We start from the raw sequence: 19,823 nt of genomic DNA, 5'->3' as shown, positions 1-19,823 counted from the left end.
ATTTTTGTGAAGTATGAAGAGCCCTTCTCCCCCCAGAGTCCTCGCTGGTCGAGCCCACTATTGCATAAATGCTGGCTTGTCCACAGCAGTGAGCTGTGGTGAAGAGTGATGAAGACTGGAGAGTTTAGCTTGGTGTTTGAGGATGGATGGCGCGCGAGCGGCTGTGATGTGCAGCATTTGTGGTTTTGACTTGGAGGTAAGGACTTAGGAAGGAAGGCAGAAGGGAGAGAGTGAGTTTGAATGTGAAACTCCTCAAAGGGTGAAAAAAAAAACAGGGCGCATATCCAGAAAGAAATGACTCTTGGTGTCAGCAGTGAAATAGCTTTTGCTGGGCGCCACTTGCCGGCGCCGGCTTTAGCTCAGTAGCTACTTCGATTTCACTCAAATCCGTCTGGCCGCGAGTTCGCGTCCAGTTAACTACGGGCGCTGCCCGGCGTTTTATTCCTTCGGTAACTTGGCTTGTTACCCCACCGGCAAATCTACACACTTTTCGGATCAATTTTATCCTGTCATTTCTCTCTTCGTGCAATCTATAAACATAGATTGCGTATAAGAAGCGCTGCTTTTCAAGTGGAACTGCGCAACAACAGCAAAGAGAGACTGTTCACAACTTGGACGGGTCTTTTGGATGAAAGTTTCAGAAATTTAATACGCTCCAAAAGTAACACTATTTTCATACATGAAACCACCTTGCTACAGTTCACGCCAGAGTTGCCGAGAAGGGGAGCTGCCTCCTCTCTCCCGTCTCAAAGCCGTCACTCTGTCTCACTGGGGTCACTCACCCTTACATTTCACAGACACAGTCGCGATGGGATTATCGGCAGCGCAAAGACGCGCTGGAAATGCCAATTGGCAAAGAATGGGATTAAAAAAAAACGGCATTTTCGCAGAAGCAGGCTTTTCGGCCGACCGTTTTAGTGGCTGCTCTGTGAGCGTTTGGAGTCAGGATCAAACTCCCGCCTTTTCCCCATCATCCTGCGCGCTGCTGCTATTTAAACCTGATGTGGAGGTGCCATAGCGACCTGAAGAAGGAGCAGCACAATTGGGTCAATGGGCTGAGGAGTGGCAGATGGAGTTTAACTTGGATGTATGCGGGGAATTGCATTTTGGTCAAACAAACAAAGGCAAGACTTATACAAAGAAAAGTAGGGCGTTGGGCCCTCTTGTAGGCCAGAGAGACCTTCGGGTTCAGGTGCATACTTTTTCTTGTAATTTGCATCACATCTAGACAAGGAGGTTAAGAAGTTGTTTAGCACGCTTGCTGTCTTTTGGTCAGACTTTGAGTTTAGGAGTTGTAATGTTCTGTTGAGGTCGTGCGGGATTTGAAGGTATTGAACTCATTATAGATCCGAGCAGGTTGTAAAGTGCCGAGTTTGAAGACGAGGTATTGCTCTCCAGTTTGCACTGCCATTCACTGGGACTTGCCCAGGACAGACAAATGGGCATGTGAGCAGGACACTGTGTTAAAATGACCGGCTTCGGGTAGGTCAGGGTCAAGCTTGCAGACAGAATGGAGGCGTTCTGCAAAGCGGTCACCCAGTCTGCGTTTGGATACTCCAGTGCCGATGAGGCCACATTGCGTGCAGCCCAGCTGATACACAAGAGTGGAGGAGGTAGTGGCGAAACAGTGCTTCAGCTGGAAAGAGTGTTTAGGCCCTTGGAAGGTGAGCAGGCAGGAGGTAAAGGGGCCGGTGTTGCATCTTCTGCAGTTATGTGGGAAATTGAGGTGGGAAGGGGAGTGGTGTTGGTGTCAAGAAGTGTAGTAGGCTGTCCTGGAGGGAAGGATCCCTGTGAAATGCGGACGGGGGGGGGGTGTGGGGGGAAGGGGGAGATGTGTTTGGTGGTGGCATTGTGCTGGAGTTGAATGTGGAGGCTGGTGCGAGGAAAAGTGAGAAGTATGGGGACTCTGGTGTTTTGAGTGGGTGTTGCATTGTGTGTGAGTCTCTGTTCCCCACTCCAATGGGAGAGTGTGTTGTTTGCAGTGTGGCAGTTAGACACACCAGAGTTGTGGCAGTTCCAGATTGCGATGAATTCTTGTGAAGTATGAAGAGCCCTTCTCCCCCCAGAGTCCTCGCTGGTCGAGCCCACTATTGCATAAATGCTGGCTTGTCCACAGCAGTGAGCTGTGGTGAAGAGTGATGAAGACTGGAGAGTTTAGCTTGGTGTTTGAGGATGGATGGCGCGCGAGCGGCTGTGATGTGCAGCATTTGTGGTTTTGACTTGGAGGTAAGGACTTAGGAAGGAAGGCAGAAGGGAGAGAGTGAGTTTGAATGTGAAACTCCTCAAAGTGTGAAAAAAAAAACAGGGCGCATATCCAGAAAGAAATGACTCTTGGTGTCAGCAGTGAAATAGCTTTTGCTGGGCGCCGCTTGCCGGCGCTGGCTTTAGCTCAGTAGCTACTTCGATTTCACTCAAATCCGTCTGGCCGCGAGTTCGCGTCCAGTTAACTACGGGCGCTGCCCGGCGTTTTATTCCTTCGGTAACTTGGCTTGTTACCCCACCGGCAAATCTACACACTTTTCGGATCAATTTTATCCTGTCATTTCTCTCTTCGTGCAATCTATAAACATAGATTGCGTATAAGAAGCGCTGCTTTTCAAGTGGAACTGCGCAACAACAGCAAAGAGAGACTGTTCACAACTTGGACGGGTCTTTTGGATGAAAGTTTCAGAAATTTAATACGCTCCAAAAGTAACACTATTTTCATACATGAAACCACCTTGCTACAGTTCACGCCAGAGTTGCCGAGAAGGGGAGCTGCCTCCTCTCTCCCGTCTCAAAGCCGTCACTCTGTCTCACTGGGGTCACTCACCCTTACATTTCACAGACACCGTCGCGATGGGATTATCGGCAGCGCAAAGACGCGCTGGAAATGCCAATTGGCAAAGAATGGGATTAAAAAAAAACGGCATTTTCGCAGAAGCAGGCTTTTCGGCCGACCGTTTTAGTGGCTGCTCTGTGAGCGTTTGGAGTCAGGATCAAACTCCCGCCTTTTCCCCATCATCCTGCGCGCTGCTGCTATTTAAACCTGATGTGGAGGTGCCATAGCGACCTGAAGAAGGAGCAGCACAATTGGGTCAATGGGCTGAGGAGTGGCAGATGGAGTTTAACTTGGATGTATGCGGGGAATTGCATTTTGGTCAAACAAACAAAGGCAAGACTTATACAAAGAAAAGTAGGGCGTTGGGGCCTCTTGTAGGCCAGAGAGACCTTCGGGTTCAGGTGCATACTTTTTCTTGTAATTTGCATCACATCTAGACAAGGAGGTTAAGAAGTTGTTTAGCACGCTTGCTGTCTTTTGGTCAGACTTTGAGTTTAGGAGTTGTAATGTTCTGTTGAGGTCGTGCGGGATTTGAAGGTATTGAACTCATTATAGATCCGAGCAGGTTGTAAAGTGCCGAGTTTGAAGACGAGGTATTGCTCTCCAGTTTGCACTGCCATTCACTGGGACTTGCCCAGGACAGACAAATGGGCATGTGAGCAGGACACTGTGTTAAAATGACCGGCTTCGGGTAGGTCAGGGTCAAGCTTGCAGACAGAATGGAGGCGTTCTGCAAAGCGGTCACCCAGTCTGCGTTTGGATACTCCAGTGCCGATGAGGCCACATTGCGTGCAGCCCAGCTGATACACAAGAGTGGAGGAGGTAGTGGCGAAACAGTGCTTCAGCTGGAAAGAGTGTTTAGGCCCTTGGAAGGTGAGCAGGCAGGAGGTAAAGGGGCCGGTGTTGCATCTTCTGCAGTTATGTGGGAAATTGAGGTGGGAAGGGGAGTGGTGTTGGTGTCAAGAAGTGTAGTAGGCTGTCCTGGAGGGAAGGATCCCTGTGAAATGCGGACGGGAGGGTGTGTGGGGGGAAGGGGGAGATGTGTTTGGTGGTGGCATTGTGCTGGAGTTGAATGTGGAGGCTGGTGCGAGGAAAAGTGAGAAGTATGGGGACTCTGGTGTTTTGAGTGGGTGTTGCATTGTGTGTGAGTCTCTGTTCCCCACTCCAATGGGAGAGTGTGTTGTTTGCAGTGTGGCAGTTAGACACACCAGAGTTGTGGCAGTTCCAGATTGCGATGAATTTTTGTGAAGTATGAAGAGCCCTTCTCCCCCCAGAGTCCTCGCTGGTCGAGCCCACTATTGCATAAATGCTGGCTTGTCCACAGCAGTGAGCTGTGGTGAAGAGTGATGAAGACTGGAGAGTTTAGCTTGGTGTTTGAGGATGGATGGCGCGCGAGCGGCTGTGATGTGCAGCATTTGTGGTTTTGACTTGGAGGTAAGGACTTAGGAAGGAAGGCAGAAGGGAGAGAGTGAGTTTGAATGTGAAACTCCTCAAAGTGTGAAAAAAAAAACAGAGCGCATATCCAGAAAGAAATGACTGTTGATGTCAGCAGTGAAATAGCTTTTGCTGGGCGCCACTTGCCGGCGCCGGCTTTAGCTCAGTAGCTACTTCGATTTCACTCAAATCCGTCTAGCCGCGAGTTCGCGTCCAGTTAACTACGGGCGCTGCCCGGCGTTTTATTCCTTCGGTAACTTGGCTTGTTACCCCACCGGCAAATCTACACACTTTTCGGATCAATTTTATCCTGTCATTTCTCTCTTCGTGCAATCTATAAACATAGATTGCGTATAAGAAGCGCTGCTTTTCAAGTGGAACTGCGCAACAACAGCAAAGAGAGACTGTTCACAACTTGGACGGGTCTTTTGGATGAAAGTTTCAGAAATTTAATACGCTCCAAAAGTAACACTATTTTCATACATGAAACCACCTTGCTACAGTTCACGCCAGAGTTGCCGAGAAGGGGAGCTGCCTCCTCTCTCCCGTCTCAAAGCCGTCACTCTGTCTCACTGGGGTCACTCACCCTTACATTTCACAGACACAGTCGCGATGGGATTATCGGCAGCGCAAAGACGCGCTGGAAATGCCAATTGGCAAAGAATGGGATTAAAAAAAAACGGCATTTTCGCAGAAGCAGGCTTTTCGGCCGACCGTTTTAGTGGCTGCTCTGTGAGCGTTTGGAGTCAGGATCAAACTCCCGCCTTTTCCCCATCATCCTGCGCGCTGCTGCTATTTAAACCTGATGTGGAGGTGCCATAGCGACCTGAAGAAGGAGCAGCACAATTGGGTCAATGGGCTGAGGAGTGGCAGATGGAGTTTAACTTGGATGTATGCGGGGAATTGCATTTTGGTCAAACAAACAAAGGCAAGACTTATACAAAGAAAAGTAGGGCGTTGGGCCCTCTTGTAGGCCAGAGAGACCTTCGGGTTCAGGTGCATACTTTTTCTTGTAATTTGCATCACATCTAGACAAGGAGGTTAAGAAGTTGTTTAGCACGCTTGCTGTCTTTTGGTCAGACTTTGAGTTTAGGAGTTGTAATGTTCTGTTGAGGTCGTGCGGGATTTGAAGGTATTGAACTCATTATAGATCCGAGCAGGTTGTAAAGTGCCGAGTTTGAAGACGAGGTATTGCTCTCCAGTTTGCACTGCCATTCACTGGGACTTGCCCAGGACAGACAAATGGGCATGTGAGCAGGACACTGTGTTAAAATGACCGGCTTCGGGTAGGTCAGGGTCAAGCTTGCAGACAGAATGGAGGCGTTCTGCAAAGCGGTCACCCAGTCTGCGTTTGGATACTCCAGTGCCGATGAGGCCACATTGCGTGCAGCCCAGCTGATACACAAGAGTGGAGGAGGTAGTGGCGAAACAGTGCTTCAGCTGGAAAGAGTGTTTAGGCCCTTGGAAGGTGAGCAGGCAGGAGGTAAAGGGGCCGGTGTTGCATCTTCTGCAGTTATGTGGGAAATTGAGGTGGGAAGGGGAGTGGTGTTGGTGTCAAGAAGTGTAGTAGGCTGTCCTGGAGGGAAGGATCCCTGTGAAATGCGGACGGGAGGGTGTGTGGGGGGAAGGGGGAGATGTGTTTGGTGGTGGCATTGTGCTGGAGTTGAATGTGGAGGCTGGTGCGAGGAAAAGTGAGAAGTATGGGGACTCTGGTGTTTTGAGTGGGTGTTGCATTGTGTGTGAGTCTCTGTTCCCCACTCCAATGGGAGAGTGTGTTGTTTGCAGTGTGGCAGTTAGACACACCAGAGTTGTGGCAGTTCCAGATTGCGATGAATTCTTGTGAAGTATGAAGAGCCCTTCTCCCCCCAGAGTCCTCGCTGGTCGAGCCCACTATTGCATAAATGCTGGCTTGTCCACAGCAGTGAGCTGTGGTGAAGAGTGATGAAGACTGGAGAGTTTAGCTTGGTGTTTGAGGATGGATGGCGCGCGAGCGGCTGTGATGTGCAGCATTTGTGGTTTTGACTTGGAGGTAAGGACTTAGGAAGGAAGGCAGAAGGGAGAGAGTGAGTTTGAATGTGAAACTCCTCAAAGTGTGAAAAAAAAAACAGAGCGCATATCCAGAAAGAAATGACTCTTGGTGTCAGCAGTGAAATAGCTTTTGCTGGGCGCCACTTGCCGGCGCCGGCTTTAGCTCAGTAGCTGCTTCGATTTCACTCAAATCCGTCTGGCCGCGAGTTCGCGTCCAGTTAACTACGGGCGCTGCCCGGCGTTTTATTCCTTCGGTAACTTGGCTTGTTACCCCACCGGCAAATCTACACACTTTTCGGATCAATTTTATCCTGTCATTTCTCTCTTCGTGCAATCTATAAACATAGATTGCGTATAAGAAGCGCTGCTTTTCAAGTGGAACTGCGCAACAACTGCAAAGAGAGACTGTTCACAACTTGGACGGGTCTTTTGGATGAAAGTTTCAGAAATTTAATACGCTCCAAAAGTAACACTATTTTCATACATGAAACCACCTTGCTACAGTTCACGCCAGAGTTGCCGAGAAGGGGAGCTGCCTCCTCTCTCCCGTCTCAAAGCCGTCACTCTGTCTCACTGGGGTCACTCACCCTTACATTTCACAGACACAGTCGCGATGGGATTATCGGCAGCGCAAAGACGCGCTGGAAATGCCAATTGGCAAAGAATGGGATTAAAAAAAAACGGCATTTTCGCAGAAGCAGGCTTTTCGGCCGACCGTTTTAGTGGCTGCTCTGTGAGCGTTTGGAGTCAGGATCAAACTCCCGCCTTTTCCCCATCATCCTGCGCGCTGCTGCTATTTAAACCTGATGTGGAGGTGCCATAGCGACCTGAAGAAGGAGCAGCACAATTGGGTCAATGGGCTGAGGAGTGGCAGATGGAGTTTAACTTGGATGTATGCGGGGAATTGCATTTTGGTCAAACAAACAAAGGCAAGACTTATACAAAGAAAAGTAGGGCGTTGGGGCCTCTTGTAGGCCAGAGAGACCTTCGGGTTCAGGTGCATACTTTTTCTTGTAATTTGCATCACATCTAGACAAGGAGGTTAAGAAGTTGTTTAGCACGCTTGCTGTCTTTTGGTCAGACTTTGAGTTTAGGAGTTGTAATGTTCTGTTGAGGTCGTGCGGGATTTGAAGGTATTGAACTGATTATAGATCCGAGCAGGTTGTAAAGTGCCGAGTTTGAAGACGAGGTATTGCTCTCCAGTTTGCACTGCCATTCACTGGGACTTGCCCAGGACAGACAAATGGGCATGTGAGCAGGACACTGTGTTAAAATGACCGGCTTCGGGTAGGTCAGGGTCAAGCTTGCAGACAGAATGGAGGCGTTCTGCAAAGCGGTCACCCAGTCTGCGTTTGGATACTCCAGTGCCGATGAGGCCACATTGCGTGCAGCCCAGCTGATACACAAGAGTGGAGGAGGTAGTGGCGAAACAGTGCTTCAGCTGGAAAGAGTGTTTAGGCCCTTGGAAGGTGAGCAGGCAGGAGGTAAAGGGGCCGGTGTTGCATCTTCTGCAGTTATGTGGGAAATTGAGGTGGGAAGGGGAGTGGTGTTGGTGTCAAGAAGTGTAGTAGGCTGTCCTGGAGGGAAGGATCCCTGTGAAATGCGGACGGGAGGGTGTGTGGGGGGAAGGGGGAGATGTGTTTGGTGGTGGCATTGTGCTGGAGTTGAATGTGGAGGCTGGTGCGAGGAAAAGTGAGAAGTATGGGGACTCTGGTGTTTTGAGTGGGTGTTGCATTGTGTGTGAGTCTCTGTTCCCCACTCCAATGGGAGAGTGTGTTGTTTGCAGTGTGGCAGTTAGACACACCAGAGTTGTGGCAGTTCCAGATTGCGATGAATTCTTGTGAAGTATGAAGAGCCCTTCTCCCCCCAGAGTCCTCGCTGGTCGAGCCCACTATTGCATAAATGCTGGCTTGTCCACAGCAGTGAGCTGTGGTGAAGAGTGATGAAGACTGGAGAGTTTAGCTTGGTGTTTGAGGATGGATGGCGCGCGAGCGGCTGTGATGTGCAGCATTTGTGGTTTTGACTTGGAGGTAAGGACTTAGGAAGGAAGGCAGAAGGGAGAGAGTGAGTTTGAATGTGAAACTCCTCAAAGTGTGAAAAAAAAAACAGGGCGCATATCCAGAAAGAAATGACTCTTGGTGTCAGCAGTGAAATAGCTTTTGCTGGGCGCCACTTGCCGGCGCCGGCTTTAGCTCAGTAGCTACTTCGATTTCACTCAAATCCGTCTGGCGGCGAGTTCGCGTTCAGTTAACTACGGGCGCTGCCCGGCGTTTTATTCCTTCGGTAACTTGGCTTGTTACCCCACCGGCAAATCTACACACTTTTCGGATCAATTTTATCCTGTCATTTCTCTCTTCGTGCAATCTATAAACATAGATTGCGTATAAGAAGCGCTGCTTTTCAAGTGGAACTGCGCAACAACAGCAAAGAGAGACTGTTCACAACTTGGACGGGTCTTTTGGATGAAAGTTTCAGAAATTTAATACGCTCCAAAAGTAACACTATTTTCATACATGAAACCACCTTGCTACAGTTCACGCCAGAGTTGCCGAGAAGGGGAGCTGCCTCCTCTCCCCCGTCTCAAAGCCGTCACTCTGTCTCACTGGGGTCACTCACCCTTACATTTCACAGACACCGTCGCGATGGGATTATCGGCAGCGCAAAGACGCGCTGGAAATGCCAATTGGCAAAGAATGGGATTTAAAAAAAACGGCATTTTCGCAGAAGCAGGCTTTTCGGCCGACCGTTTTAGTGGCTGCTCTGTGAGCGTTTGGAGTCAGGATCAAACTCCCGCCTTTTCCCCATCATCCTGCGCGCTGCTGCTATTTAAACCTGATGTGGAGGTGCCATAGCGACCTGAAGAAGGAGCAGCACAATTGGGTCAATGGGCTGAGGAGTGGCAGATGGAGTTTAACTTGGATGTATGCGGGGAATTGCATTTTGGTCAAACAAACAAAGGCAAGACTTATACAAAGAAAAGTAGGGCGTTGGGCCCTCTTGTAGGCCAGAGAGACCTTCGGGTTCAGGTGCATACTTTTTCTTGTAATTTGCATCACATCTAGACAAGGAGGTTAAGAAGTTGTTTAGCACGCTTGCTGTCTTTTGGTCAGACTTTGAGTTTAGGAGTTGTAATGTTCTGTTGAGGTCGTGCGGGATTTGAAGGTATTGAACTGATTATAGATCCGAGCAGGTTGTAAAGTGCCGAGTTTGAAGACGAGGTATTGCTCTCCAGTTTGCACTGCCATTCACTGGGACTTGCCCAGGACAGACAAATGGGCATGTGAGCAGGACACTGTGTTAAAATGACCGGCTTCGGGTAGGTCAGGGTCAAGCTTGCAGACAGAATGGAGGCGTTCTGCAAAGCGGTCACCCAGTCTGCGTTTGGATACTCCAGTGCCGATGAGGCCACATTGCGTGCAGCCCAGCTGATACACAAGAGTGGAGGAGGTAGTGGCGAAACAGTGCTTCAGCTGGAAAGAGTGTTTAGGCCCTTGGAAGGTGAGCAGGCAGGAGGTAAAGGGGCCGGTGTTGCATCTTCTGCAGTTATGTGGGAAATTGAGGTGGGAAGGGGAGTGGTGTTGGTGTCAAGAAGTGTAGTAGGCTGTCCTGGAGGGAAGGATCCCTGTGAAATGCGGACGGGGGGGTGTGTGGGGGGAAGGGGGAGATGTGTTTGGTGGTGGCATTGTGCTGGAGTTGAATGTGGAGGCTGGTGCGAGGAAAAGTGAGAAGTATGGGGACTCTGGTGTTTTGAGTGGGTGTTGCATTGTGTGTGAGTCTCTGTTCCCCACTCCAGTGGGAGAGTGTGTTGTTTGCAGTGTGGCAGTTAGACACACCAGAGTTGTGGCAGTTCCAGATTGCGATGAATTTTTGTGAAGTATGAAGAGCCCTTCTCCCCCCAGAGTCCTCGCTGGTCGAGCCCACTATTGCATAAATGCTGGCTTGTCCACAGCAGTGAGCTGTGGTGAAGAGTGATGAAGACTGGAGAGTTTAGCTTGGTGTTTGAGGATGGATGGCGCGCGAGCGGCTGTGATGTGCAGCATTTGTGGTTTTGACTTGGAGGTAAGGACTTAGGAAGGAAGGCAGAAGGGAGAGAGTGAGTTTGAATGTGAAACTCCTCAAAGTGTGAAAAAAAAAACAGGGCGCATATCCAGAAAGAAATGACTCTTGGTGTCAGCAGTGAAATAGCTTTTGCTGGGCGCCACTTGCCGGCGCCGGCTTTAGCTCAGTAGCTACTTCGATTTCACTCAAATCCGTCTGGCCGCGAGTTCGCGTTCAGTTAACTACGGGCGCTGCCCGGCGTTTTATTCCTTCGGTAACTTGGCTTGTTACCCCACCGGCAAATCTACACACTTTTCGGATCAATTTTATCCTGTCATTTCTCTCTTCGTGCAATCTATAAACATAGATTGCGTATAAGAAGCGCTGCTTTTCAAGTGGAACTGCGTAACAACAGCAAAGAGAGACTGTTCACAACTTGGACGGGTCTTTTGGATGAAAGTTTCAGAAATTTAATACGCTCCAAAAGTAACACTATTTTCATACATGAAACCACCTTGCTACAGTTCACGCCAGAGTTGCCGAGAAGGGGAGCTGCCTCCTCTCTCCCGTCTCAAAGCCGTCACTCTGTCTCACTGGGGTCACTCACCCTTACATTTCACAGACACCGTCGCGATGGGATTATCGGCAGCGCAAAGACGCGCTGGAAATGCCAATTGGCAAAGAATGGGATTTAAAAAAAACGGCATTTTCGCAGAAGCAGGCTTTTCGGCCGACCGTTTTAGTGGCTGCTCTGTGAGCGTTTGGAGTCAGGATCAAACTCCCGCCTTTTCCCCATCATCCTGCGCGCTGCTGCTATTTAAACCTGATGTGGAGGTGCCATAGCGACCTGAAGAAGGAGCAGCACAATTGGGTCAATGGGCTGAGGAGTGGCAGATGGAGTTTAACTTGGATGTATGCGGGGAATTGCATTTTGGTCAAACAAACAAAGGCAAGACTTATACAAAGAAAAGTAGGGCGTTGGGCCCTCTTGTAGGCCAGAGAGACCTTCGGGTTCAGGTGCATACTTTTTCTTGTAATTTGCATCACATCTAGACAAGGAGGTTAAGAAGTTGTTTAGCACGCTTGCTGTCTTTTGGTCAGACTTTGAGTTTAGGAGTTGTAATGTTCTGTTGAGGTCGTGCGGGATTTGAAGGTATTGAACTCATTATAGATCCGAGCAGGTTGTAAAGTGCCGAGTTTGAAGACGAGGTATTGCTCTCCAGTTTGCACTGCCATTCACTGGGACTTGCCCAGGACAGACAAATGGGCATGTGAGCAGGACACTGTGTTAAAATGACCGGCTTCGGGTAGGTCAGGGTCAAGCTTGCAGACAGAATGGAGGCGTTCTGCAAAGCGGTCACCCAGTCTGCGTTTGGATACTCCAGTGCCGATGAGGCCACATTGCGTGCAGCCCAGCTGATACACAAGAGTGGAGGAGGTAGTGGCGAAACAGTGCTTCAGCTGGAAAGAGTGTTTAGGCCCTTGGAAGGTGAGCAGGCAGGAGGTAAAGGGGCCGGTGTTGCATCTTCTGCAGTTATGTGGGAAATTGAGGTGGGAAGGGGAGTGGTGTTGGTGTCAAGAAGTGTAGTAGGCTGTCCTGGAGGGAAGGATCCCTGTGAAATGCGGACGGGGGCGGGGTGTGGGGGGAAGGGGGAGATGTGTTTGGTGGTGGCATTGTGCTGGAGTTGAATGTGGAGGCTGGTGCGAGGAAAAGTGAGAAGTATGGGGACTCTGGTGTTTTGAGTGGGTGTTGCATTGTGTGTGAGTCTCTGTTCCCCACTCCAATGGGAGAGTGTGTTGTTTGCAGTGTGGCAGTTAGACACACCAGAGTTGTGGCAGTTCCAGATTGCGATGAATTTTTGTGAAGTATGAAGAGCCCTTCTCCCCCCAGAGTCCTCGCTGGTCGAGCCCACTATTGCATAAATGCTGGCTTGTCCACAGCAGTGAGCTGTGGTGAAGAGTGATGAAGACTGGAGAGTTTAGCTTGGTGTTTGAGGATGGATGGCGCGCGAGCGGCTGTGATGTGCAGCATTTGTGGTTTTGACTTGGAGGTAAGGACTTAGGAAGGAAGGCAGAAGGGAGAGAGTGAGTTTGAATGTGAAACTCCTCAAAGTGTGAAAAAAAAAACAGAGCGCATATCCAGAAAGAAATGACTCTTGGTGTCAGCAGTGAAATAGCTTTTGCTGGGCGCCACTTGCCGGCGCCGGCTTTAGCTCAGTAGCTGCTTCGATTTCACTCAAATCCGTCTGGCCGCGAGTTCGCGTCCAGTTAACTACGGGCGCTGCCCGGCGTTTTATTCCTTCGGTAACTTGGCTTGTTACCCCACCGGCAAATCTACACACTTTTCGGATCAATTTTATCCTGTCATTTCTCTCTTCGTGCAATCTATAAACATAGATTGCGTATAAGAAGCGCTGCTTTTCAAGTGGAACTGCGCAACAACAGCAAAGAGAGACTGTTCACAACTTGGACGGGTCTTTTGGATGAAAGTTTCAGAAATTTAATACGCTCCAAAAGTAACACTATTTTCATACATGAAACCACCTTGCTACAGTTCACGCCAGAGTTGCCGAGAAGGGGAGCTGCCTCCTCTCTCCCGTCTCAAAGCCGTCACTCTGTCTCACTGGGGTCACTCACCCTTACATTTCACAGACACAGTCGCGATGGGATTATCGGCAGCGCAAAGACGCGCTGGAAATGCCAATTGGCAAAGAATGGGATTAAAAAAAAACGGCATTTTCGCAGAAGCAGGCTTTTCGGCCGACCGTTTTAGTGGCTGCTCTGTGAGCGTTTGGAGTCAGGATCAAACTCCCGCCTTTTCCCCATCATCCTGCGCGCTGCTGCTATTTAAACCTGATGTGGAGGTGCCATAGCGACCTGAAGAAGGAGCAGCACAATTGGGTCAATGGGCTGAGGAGTGGCAGATGGAGTTTAACTTGGATGTATGCGGGGAATTGCATTTTGGTCAAACAAACAAAGGCAAGACTTATACAAAGAAAAGTAGGGCGTTGGGGCCTCTTGTAGGCCAGAGAGACCTTCGGGTTCAGGTGCATACTTTTTCTTGTAATTTGCATCACATCTAGACAAGGAGGTTAAGAAGTTGTTTAGCACGCTTGCTGTCTTTTGGTCAGACTTTGAGTTTAGGAGTTGTAATGTTCTGTTGAGGTCGTGCGGGATTTGAAGGTATTGAACTGATTATAGATCCGAGCAGGTTGTAAAGTGCCGAGTTTGAAGACGAGGTATTGCTCTCCAGTTTGCACTGCCATTCACTGGGACTTGCCCAGGACAGACAAATGGGCATGTGAGCAGGACACTGTGTTAAAATGACCGGCTTCGGGTAGGTCAGGGTCAAGCTTGCAGACAGAATGGAGGCGTTCTGCAAAGCGGTCACCCAGTCTGCGTTTGGATACTCCAGTGCCGATGAGGCCACATTGCGTGCAGCCCAGCTGATACACAAGAGTGGAGGAGGTAGTGGCGAAACAGTGCTTCAGCTGGAAAGAGTGTTTAGGCCCTTGGAAGGTGAGCAGGCAGGAGGTAAAGGGGCCGGTGTTGCATCTTCTGCAGTTATGTGGGAAATTGAGGTGGGAAGGGGAGTGGTGTTGGTGTCAAGAAGTGTAGTAGGCTGTCCTGGAGGGAAGGATCCCTGTGAAATGCGGACGGGAGGGTGTGTGGGGGGAAGGGGGAGATGTGTTTGGTGGTGGCATTGTGCTGGAGTTGAATGTGGAGGCTGGTGCGAGGAAAAGTGAGAAGTATGGGGACTCTGGTGTTTTGAGTGGGTGTTGCATTGTGTGTGAGTCTCTGTTCCCCACTCCAATGGGAGAGTGTGTTGTTTGCAGTGTGGCAGTTAGACACACCAGAGTTGTGGCAGTTCCAGATTGCGATGAATTCTTGTGAAGTATGAAGAGCCCTTCTCCCCCCAGAGTCCTCGCTGGTCGAGCCCACTATTGCATAAATGCTGGCTTGTCCACAGCAGTGAGCTGTGGTGAAGAGTGATGAAGACTGGAGAGTTTAGCTTGGTGTTTGAGGATGGATGGCGCGCGAGCGGCTGTGATGTGCAGCATTTGTGGTTTTGACTTGGAGGTAAGGACTTAGGAAGGAAGGCAGAAGGGAGAGAGTGAGTTTGAATGTGAAACTCCTCAAAGTGTGAAAAAAAAAACAGGGCGCATATCCAGAAAGAAATGACTCTTGGTGTCAGCAGTGAAATAGCTTTTGCTGGGCGCCACTTGCCGGCGCCGGCTTTAGCTCAGTAGCTACTTCGATTTCACTCAAATCCGTCTGGCCGCGAGTTCGCGTTCAGTTAACTACGGGCGCTGCCCGGCGTTTTATTCCTTCGGTAACTTGGCTTGTTACCCCACCGGCAAATCTACACACTTTTCGGATCAATTTTATCCTGTCATTTCTCTCTTCGTGCAATCTATAAACATAGATTGCGTATAAGAAGCGCTGCTTTTCAAGTGGAACTGCGCAACAACAGCAAAGAGAGACTGTTCACAACTTGGACGGGTCTTTTGGATGAAAGTTTCAGAAATTTAATACGCTCCAAAAGTAACACTATTTTCATACATGAAACCACCTTGCTACAGTTCACGCCAGAGTTGCCGAGAAGGGGAGCTGCCTCCTCTCTCCCGTCTCAAAGCCGTCACTCTGTCTCACTGGGGTCACTCACCCTTACATTTCACAGACACCGTCGCGATGGGATTATCGGCAGCGCAAAGACGCGCTGGAAATGCCAATTGGCAAAGAATGGGATTTAAAAAAAACGGCATTTTCGCAGAAGCAGGCTTTTCGGCCGACCGTTTTAGTGGCTGCTCTGTGAGCGTTTGGAGTCAGGATCAAACTCCCGCCTTTTCCCCATCATCCTGCGCGCTGCTGCTATTTAAACCTGATGTGGAGGTGCCATAGCGACCTGAAGAAGGAGCAGCACAATTGGGTCAATGGGCTGAGGAGTGGCAGATGGAGTTTAACTTGGATGTATGCGGGGAATTGCATTTTGGTCAAACAAACAAAGGCAAGACTTATACAAAGAAAAGTAGGGCGTTGGGCCCTCTTGTAGGCCAGAGAGACCTTCGGGTTCAGGTGCATACTTTTTCTTGTAATTTGCATCACATCTAGACAAGGAGGTTAAGAAGTTGTTTAGCACGCTTGCTGTCTTTTGGTCAGACTTTGAGTTTAGGAGTTGTAATGTTCTGTTGAGGTCGTGCGGGATTTGAAGGTATTGAACTGATTATAGATCCGAGCAGGTTGTAAAGTGCCGAGTTTGAAGACGAGGTATTGCTCTCCAGTTTGCACTGCCATTCACTGGGACTTGCCCAGGACAGACAAATGGGCATGTGAGCAGGACACTGTGTTAAAATGACCGGCTTCGGGTAGGTCAGGGTCAAGCTTGCAGACAGAATGGAGGCGTTCTGCAAAGCGGTCACCCAGTCTGCGTTTGGATACTCCAGTGCCGATGAGGCCACATTGCGTGCAGCCCAGCTGATACACAAGAGTGGAGGAGGTAGTGGCGAAACAGTGCTTCAGCTGGAAAGAGTGTTTAGGCCCTTGGAAGGTGAGCAGGCAGGAGGTAAAGGGGCCGGTGTTGCATCTTCTGCAGTTATGTGGGAAATTGAGGTGGGAAGGGGAGTGGTGTTGGTGTCAAGAAGTGTAGTAGGCTGTCCTGGAGGGAAGGATCCCTGTGAAATGCGGACGGGGGGGGGGGTGTTGGGGGGAAGGGGGAGATGTGTTTGGTGGTGGCATTGTGCTGGAGTTGAATGTGGAGGCTGGTGCGAGGAAAAGTGAGAAGTATGGGGACTCTGGTGTTTTGAGTGGGTGTTGCATTGTGTGTGAGTCTCTGTTCCCCACTCCAGTGGGAGAGTGTGTTGTTTGCAGTGTGGCAGTTAGACACACCAGAGTTGTGGCAGTTCCAGATTGCGATGAATTTTTGTGAAGTATGAAGAGCCCTTCTCCCCCCAGAGTCCTCGCTGGTCGAGCCCACTATTGCATAAATGCTGGCTTGTCCACAGCAGTGAGCTGTGGTGAAGAGTGATGAAGACTGGAGAGTTTAGCTTGGTGTTTGAGGATGGATGGCGCGCGAGCGGCTGTGATGTGCAGCATTTGTGGTTTTGACTTGGAGGTAAGGACTTAGGAAGGAAGGCAGAAGGGAGAGAGTGAGTTTGAATGTGAAACTCCTCAAAGTGTGAAAAAAAAACAGAGCGCATATCCAGAAAGAAATGACTCTTGGTGTCAGCAGTGAAATAGCTTTTGCTGGGCGCCACTTGCCGGCGCCGGCTTTAGCTCAGTAGCTGCTTCGATTTCACTCAAATCCGTCTGGCCGCGAGTTCGCGTCCAGTTTACTACGGGCGCTGCCCGGCGTTTTATTCCTTCGGTAACTTGGCTTGTTACCCCACCGGCAAATCTACACACTTTTCGGATCAATTTTATCCTGTCATTTCTCTCTTCGTGCAATCTATAAACATAGATTGCGTATAAGAAGCGCTGCTTTTCAAGTGGAACTGCGCAACAACAGCAAAGAGAGACTGTTCACAACTTGGACGGGTCTTTTGGATGAAAGTTTCAGAAATTTAATACGCTCCAAAAGTAACACTATTTTCATACATGAAACCACCTTGCTACAGTTCACGCCAGAGTTGCCGAGAAGGGGAGCTGCCTCCTCTCTCCCGTCTCAAAGCCGTCACTCTGTCTCACTGGGGTCACTCACCCTTACATTTCACAGACACAGTCGCGATGGGATTATCGGCAGCGCAAAGACGCGCTGGAAATGCCAATTGGCAAAGAATGGGATTAAAAAAAAACGGCATTTTCGCAGAAGCAGGCTTTTCGGCCGACCGTTTTAGTGGCTGCTCTGTGAGCGTTTGGAGTCAGGATCAAACTCCCGCCTTTTCCCCATCATCCTGCGCGCTGCTGCTATTTAAACCTGATGTGGAGGTGCCATAGCGACCTGAAGAAGGAGCAGCACAATTGGGTCAATGGGCTGAGGAGTGGCAGATGGAGTTTAACTTGGATGTATGCGGGGAATTGCATTTTGGTCAAACAAACAAAGGCAAGACTTATACAAAGAAAAGTAGGGCGTTGGGCCCTCTTGTAGGCCAGAGAGACCTTCGGGTTCAGGTGCATACTTTTTCTTGTAATTTGCATCACATCTAGACAAGGAGGTTAAGAAGTTGTTTAGCACGCTTGCTGTCTTTTGGTCAGACTTTGAGTTTAGGAGTTGTAATGTTCTGTTGAGGTCGTGCGGGATTTGAAGGTATTGAACTGATTATAGATCCGAGCAGGTTGTAAAGTGCCGAGTTTGAAGACGAGGTATTGCTCTCCAGTTTGCACTGCCATTCACTGGGACTTGCCCAGGACAGACAAATGGGCATGTGAGCAGGACACTGTGTTAAAATGACCGGCTTCGGGTAGGTCAGGGTCAAGCTTGCAGACAGAATGGAGGCGTTCTGCAAAGCGGTCACCCAGTCTGCGTTTGGATACTCCAGTGCCGATGAGGCCACATTGCGTGCAGCCCAGCTGATACACAAGAGTGGAGGAGGTAGTGGCGAAACAGTGCTTCAGCTGGAAAGAGTGTTTAGGCCCTTGGAAGGTGAGCAGGCAGGAGGTAAAGGGGCCGGTGTTGCATCTTCTGCAGTTATGTGGGAAATTGAGGTGGGAAGGGGAGTGGTGTTGGTGTCAAGAAGTGTAGTAGGCTGTCCTGGAGGGAAGGATCCCTGTGAAATGCGGACGGGAGGGTGTGTGGGGGGAAGGGGGAGATGTGTTTGGTGGTGGCATTGTGCTGGAGTTGAATGTGGAGGCTGGTGCGAGGAAAAGTGAGAAGTATGGGGACTCTGGTGTTTTGAGTGGGTGTTGCATTGTGTGTGAGTCTCTGTTCCCCACTCCAATGGGAGAGTGTGTTGTTTGCAGTGTGGCAGTTAGACACACCAGAGTTGTGGCAGTTCCAGATTGCGATGAATTCTTGTGAAGTATGAAGAGCCCTTCTCCCCCCAGAGTCCTCGCTGGTCGAGCCCACTATTGCATAAATGCTGGCTTGTCCACAGCAGTGAGCTGTGGTGAAGAGTGATGAAGACTGGAGAGTTTAGCTTGGTGTTTGAGGATGGATGGCGCGCGAGCGGCTGTGATGTGCAGCATTTGTGGTTTTGACTTGGAGGTAAGGACTTAGGAAGGAAGGCAGAAGGGAGAGAGTGAGTTTGAATGTGAAACTCCTCAAAGTGTGAAAAAAAAAACAGAGCGCATATCCAGAAAGAAATGACTCTTGGTGTCAGCAGTGAAATAGCTTTTGCTGGGCGCCACTTGCCGGCGCCGGCTTTAGCTCAGTAGCTGCTTCGATTTCACTCAAATCCGTCTGGCCGCGAGTTCGCGTCCAGTTAACTACGGGCGCTGCCCGGCGTTTTATTCCTTCGGTAACTTGGCTTGTTACCCCACCGGCAAATCTACACACTTTTCGGATCAATTTTATCCTGTCATTTCTCTCTTCGTGCAATCTATAAACATAGATTGCGTATAAGAAGCGCTGCTTTTCAAGTGGAACTGCGCAACAACAGCAAAGAGAGACTGTTCACAACTTGGACGGGTCTTTTGGATGAAAGTTTCAGAAATTTAATACGCTCCAAAAGTAACACTATTTTCATACATGAAACCACCTTGCTACAGTTCACGCCAGAGTTGCCGAGAAGGGGAGCTGCCTCCTCTCTCCCGTCTCAAAGCCGTCACTCTGTCTCACTGGGGTCACTCACCCTTACATTTCACAGACACAGTCGCGATGGGATTATCGGCAGCGCAAAGACGCGCTGGAAATGCCAATTGGCAAAGAATGGGATTAAAAAAAAACGGCATTTTCGCAGAAGCAGGCTTTTCGGCCGACCGTTTTAGTGGCTGCTCTGTGAGCGTTTGGAGTCAGGATCAAACTCCCGCCTTTTCCCCATCATCCTGCGCGCTGCTGCTATTTAAACCTGATGTGGAGGTGCCATAGCGACCTGAAGAAGGAGCAGCACAATTGGGTCAATGGGCTGAGGAGTGGCAGATGGAGTTTAACTTGGATGTATGCGGGGAATTGCATTTTGGTCAAACAAACAAAGGCAAGACTTATACAAAGAAAAGTAGGGCGTTGGGGCCTCTTGTAGGCCAGAGAGACCTTCGGGTTCAGGTGCATACTTTTTCTTGTAATTTGCATCACATCTAGACAAGGAGGTTAAGAAGTTGTTTAGCACGCTTGCTGTCTTTTGGTCAGACTTTGAGTTTAGGAGTTGTAATGTTCTGTTGAGGTCGTGCGGGATTTGAAGGTATTGAACTGATTATAGATCCGAGCAGGTTGTAAAGTGCCGAGTTTGAAGACGAGGTATTGCTCTCCAGTTTGCACTGCCATTCACTGGGACTTGCCCAGGACAGACAAATGGGCATGTGAGCAGGACACTGTGTTAAAATGACCGGCTTCGGGTAGGTCAGGGTCAAGCTTGCAGACAGAATGGAGGCGTTCTGCAAAGCGGTCACCCAGTCTGCGTTTGGATACTCC

Source organism: Chiloscyllium punctatum, chromosome 20 (assembly GCF_047496795.1).
Source record: "Chiloscyllium punctatum isolate Juve2018m chromosome 20, sChiPun1.3, whole genome shotgun sequence".
NCBI classification, from domain to species: domain Eukaryota; kingdom Metazoa; phylum Chordata; class Chondrichthyes; order Orectolobiformes; family Hemiscylliidae; genus Chiloscyllium; species Chiloscyllium punctatum.
This window is presented reverse-complemented; position numbering follows the sequence as displayed.